This window comes from Mandrillus leucophaeus, unplaced genomic scaffold, assembly GCF_000951045.1.
Source record: "Mandrillus leucophaeus isolate KB7577 unplaced genomic scaffold, Mleu.le_1.0 Scaffold81, whole genome shotgun sequence".
Classification (NCBI taxonomy): domain Eukaryota; kingdom Metazoa; phylum Chordata; class Mammalia; order Primates; family Cercopithecidae; genus Mandrillus; species Mandrillus leucophaeus.
In genome coordinates this window covers 2,322,521-2,327,993 of record NW_012108808.1, presented here as the reverse complement: position 1 = coordinate 2,327,993, position 5,473 = coordinate 2,322,521, and the positions used below count along the sequence as shown (strand labels likewise).

Sequence of the window (5,473 nt, the reverse complement as noted above, 5' to 3'; positions counted from 1 at the left end):
ATGAGCCATTGCAGAATCACTTGGTATTTTCCCTGCTATATTAATAGTTCCACTTACTGTTGTATTAGGGGACAATGAAGTTGTATAATTGGAAACTGGTAAGATACTTTATAGCTTATTAGCTTAGGGTAATTATCTGCATGTTATATTATGCACTGAATTGTAATTGAAAATATTGCATTGTAATATTTAGGAGAAGTGGCAACCAAAAATAGTTAAATTGTTATATTAACCATTGACTTGCAATGAAAATGAACACATTTATTGGAAGACATTTCTGTAACTTGTAAACAGTGTGTTCCTTTTTGATAACTATTCTTTTTCTCTTGTTTCTTTTTTATTTTTATTTATTTATTTTATAATTTGCTGCTTGCCATTGCAGGAAGTAGAGGTTTGTATACAGCTTCTGTGTTTCATATTTAATTTTAGATTTTATATGAATCCTTGCATTTTAATTACTCATATGCACTCAATTCACATTATTTTCCCCCTTAGGATGATTATTTCCGCACTTGGAGTCCGGGAAAACCCTTCGATCAGGGTAAGAGTCTAACTATTTTAAAATAAAAATCTTTACATGTTCATAATCATTGTACTTTTAGAAATGATATTTATTGTGTGGTTAGGCTTGAAAATACTAAATACAAGAGCTTACATGAATGGAAAAATTTATGCAATGATTACTTATATTTCAGCATAATATTTTTAGAAGTAAGCAATTAGTTATCATGATTATGTCAGGATGTCTTTTATTTTTAGATACATGTTTTAGATGACTGATTTGGGCTTCTGAACGTTACCAGGTTTATTTTTATCAGTAGATACAAGTCACTTCATCCAGTTTTCAAGTGCATTCACTGGGCAATAGATTTATTTGTGCAAACTTTTAAAACAAATGGCTTTTTTTCGCCTCTTTTCCAATTAATAAAAGGTTTCCTTTAAGATGAGTAAATTCATAATTAGACTCAGCTGGGGTCTTAACAAGACCCAAAAGGAAAAATGTTACACAAAATTGAGGCTTCCCCACCTCTTTTCAAACAGCTTGCAATTCTGATTAACTTACCTTTAAATGGAAAACAGGAAATATGGATGAAAATGGAAAGACTTCTACATGTGCAATGAGAATGGACAAATCAACCCTAAGCAATCATATTACATAAATAACTAAAGAGATTTCTTTACGAAAGTTCACATTTAAAAAGTGTCTTACTTTTAAAGTTTCTTTTTGTAACTTTCTATAGTGTGTGCAAAGTAGGAAAAAAAAAAATTCTTCTTTACACAGAGTGTATGGTAACCGTGCAAAAGATAATACTCTGTGAAGTAGTCATACTTAAAAACAGAAGTCTTTGTAAGAGTGTTTAGGTAAGTGATTAGATGATGAAGACATAATATGTTATTTAAAGGAGCTTAGAGTATTTTGCTATGTTACCAGATTTTTACTTAATATTTGGGGTGAATGCTACAACACCCATGCTGTATGAGTGAGAAACCACCTGTGGGGACCTAGACATAGACCATCATCAACATTGGTATTAACATGGAGTCTGAAACGGTCATTCAAATCGGGTATCTTCTTAAAATGACTTTTTTTCTTATATATTTCATTTGATTTCACTATCATCCAGTGTGTGTTTGTGAGATCAGCATTTTAAAATTATAAAAGAATTATTTTTGAATTTGTTGCTAATAAGTCAAGCCAATGCTCTAAAACACAGGCAGTAAAAAAATAATGACATGCAGACAGAGATGTTATTTGCTGGCTTTCTTGGGAAATGAATTTTTATGATGGAATCATAAACCTTGTAAAATGGGTGTTAGCTATGGAATTTGTCATACTTGGTGCATCCAGTTATAATATAGATGCTTTTATTTTCCTTTATGTGTGCATGACATTGTGTTGAACTGCAATTTATCTCTCTTAAAAAAAGAATGCTATTTTAGAGTCTTCCGAACAATTAATGATACAAGACTGATTTGCTTTACTATTCAGAGAGGTTTTTAACCTACTAACTTAAAAATATTATGTTTATCAGGCAGGAATAAGCTTATGACATGATAATAGCTAATATTTATGAAGAATGTCCTATTTTGAGTGACTACTCCAAGTTTTTGATATATATTATAATTTAGTTGTTATAACCCTGCAAAGTAGATGATAAAGTTAAAATATTGAAAGAAGTTAAGCTTCTGCCCAGGTTATATTCCCACAGTGTGGCAGAGTGGGGATTTAGATTCAGTCAGTCTGAACCCCTAAACCTATTTCCTAATTGCTACACAATATTACCACTAACTTGAACAAATGTTAGAAATAAAGTTAAAACAATATTTTCTGGACTATTATCGGGGGAACCAGCCCCCAATATTTCAACGTAGGTTCTTTTCTATTTTCCCTAAGTGTTGGCTGGTCTGAGAAATAAATGGAAAGCGTACCAAAGAGAGAAATTTTAAAGCTGGGTGTCTGGGGGAGACATCACATGTCAGCAGGTTCCACGATGCCCCTGAACCTCAAAACCAGCAAGTTTTTATTAGCAATTTTCAAAGGGGAGGGAGGGTACAAATAGGGTGTGGGTCACAGGGATCACATTTCAAAGGCAATAAAATATCACAAGACAAATGGGCAGGGCAAGGTCACAAGGCCAGGACGAAACTAGAATTGCTGATGAAATTTCATGTCCCACTGTGCATGCATTGTCATTGATAAACATCTTAACAGGAAACAGGGTTCAAGAGCAGAGAACGGGTCTGACTAGAATTTGCCAGGCTGGAATTCCCTAATCCTAGCAAGCCTGGGGACACTGCAGGAGACTAGGGCGGGTTTCATCCCTATCTAAAGCTGCATAAGGCAGACACTCCCAGAGCAGCCTTTTTGGAGGCCTCCCCCTGGGAATGCATTCTTTTCCCAGGCTGTTAATTATTAATATTCCTTATTAGGGAAAGAATTCAGCAATATTTATTTATCTTACCTGTTTTCAGCAATAAGAGAAATATGACTCTGTCCTGCCCGGCTTCCAGGCAGTCAGACCTAATGGTTATCTCCCTGGTTCCCTGAACATTGCTGTTATCCTGTTCTTTTTCCAAGGAGCCCAGATTTCATATTGTTCAAACACACATGCTTTATGAACAATTTGTGCAGTTAATGCAATCATCACAGGGTTCTTAGGCAACATACATCCTCAGCTTATGAAGATGACAGGATTAAGAGATTAAAGGCAGGCATAGGAAATCACAAGAGTATTGACTGAGGAAGTGATAAATGTCCATGAAATCGTCACAGTTTATGTTCAGAGACTGCAGTAAAGACAGGTGCAAGAAATTATAAAAGTATTAATTTGGGGAACTAATAAATGTGCATGAAATCTCCACAGTTTGTGTTCTTCTGTCACAGCTTCAGCAGGTCCCTCCGTTTGGGGTCCCTGACTTCCCACAACAGACTGTCAGATCTCAAGTTTTGATTTCTTGAACATATATGGTTGATAAACATGTAATAAAGTTTTGTATCAAAAAATAAAAATAGAACAAAAATTAGATTGAGATATGTGTGTGTGTTTGTGGCTTTGAGTCAAATTAACCAACCTAGTTGTAGACCACACTGAAGAGTGAGCAAAATAATCCTATTTCCATCTAAATAGTATGCATCATCTAGATAGAAAATACATGAGATATGTTCATTTCTCATATGTTTCTCACTTTTTGATGACAGACTCTTCCTTCAAGTATTATTTTCAAAAGCTTATTGGTATGTTGAACATGAAACCATTTAAAATACTTTTTATGAGTATTTTTAGTTTTTAATTTACCATATTTTTCACTGAATTATGGACATCCATATTATATCAATATAAGTTGATTTTCCCCTATTTCATTTTTAAGAGGTTTGCATGTTTCCTAAAAAAAGTGAAGATAGCTGGGCGCTGTGGCAGGCACCTGTAGTCCTAGCTACATGGGAGGCTGAGGCAGGAGAATGGTGTGAACCCGGGAAGCGGAGCTTGCAGTGAGTGGAGATCGCGCCACTGCAGTCCAGCCTGGGTGACAGAGTAAGACTCTGTCTCAAAAAAAAAAAGTGAAGAAAAAGTTACCTTGTCATTATATTTTAATACTGGTATTTATACTATTTTAACAATTCATATATCCATTTAAAGTTATCCTTTCTTCAATTTCTATAGAATGCACCATAAAGCATGCAGAAATTAAAGTACCACCAATGAAAATGTTAATTAATATTTTATAATATGAATGGTGTAACTTCTCAGCACAAAACTCTTTTCTACATATGCATACATATGCAGACAAATACATACATACATAAACATATTGATTACATATTTACACATGGACAGACACATTTACACTTGCAAATTTGGTTCCAGGTAAAAGCAACTGATTGTTCATATACACCTGATCTACCTTTTGGTTTAACTGTGACATATTTTTCATCTCATTTAAGTTTCTTTTAATCAATCATTTTTCCAGTTTCTTTATTTTTTACCACTAAAACAGTAAGAGTTTTGGGGAAATAAAATGTTTTCAAATAAGCTTAAGTAGAAACTATTTTGATGATGGTAAATCTGCTGCAAAATGAACTAAAGCATGCCAATACCAACAATAAATTGGTCTGGATATCTCCACACTGATTTTTCTGTGATATTATTTCTCTTCATTAGTGCAGTTAATCATGAGTTGACATGACAGAAATTACCTGAAAAATTGTTTTGATGAGGACATATATCTTGAATAAGGCATAAAATGAATATTCTTTGCTATATTTACTACGATAAATAAACTGAAGGGAAAATGCATGTGTGAACCTAGGTGGTAGCATGATGAAGATTTTGAACAATTTAATCAATGTTTAGATAAATATGCTGTAGCTTTCAAAAATAAATATTCACATTTTTCCATTCATTATGTTAAATCTGCCTTGTTTGTAGTCATGGATTAATATTGGTGTGTAAGAGATACATCAGTAAAGTTCCTAGCAGTGAATCCTGACAGTTGCTCAGAGAATCTGCTTGAACTGAGGTACCCCATCTACAAGGATCACCTTCTATTTAAACGTTATTTTCCCCAGCATATGATAAATATCATAAATCTCTAGGTGTCCTAAGGTGAAAGATTTAGAAGGAAAATATGCTTTCTAGGTTTTCCTAACTTTGCTATCCAAAGGAGCTTGGTGTGCCCCTACTTGGTCTCTACCATGGTAGCAAATTATTATGAATAGATTAAAAATGAAGAAGATCAATATAGAGAGATCCAGAGATATAAGAACGAACTCGTTTCATTGTTTGATGTGTTTCTCCTGCTCCTACACATTTTTGGGGATCTTGAATTAGGGTCAAGAAGTGTAACTGTGGCTGAGATCAACACCCGTCTGTCTTTTCTCAGCAGTTTCATTGTGTGCTTTCTTCTTAAATCAGAGCCTCTCAGGAAGGGCAGCCTAACTCCTACTGGTTTGTTAGATTGGAATTCTTATTTA

General features: G+C 34.1%; 1 protein-coding gene across 2 annotated transcripts in view; it reads left to right on the top strand.

Moving 5' to 3' along the window:
• SPOCK3 (sparc/osteonectin, cwcv and kazal-like domains proteoglycan (testican) 3) overlaps window positions 1-5,473 on the top strand; it is a 516,259-nt gene that overhangs the window by 202,920 nt on the left and 307,866 nt on the right. The window lies entirely within an intron of this gene.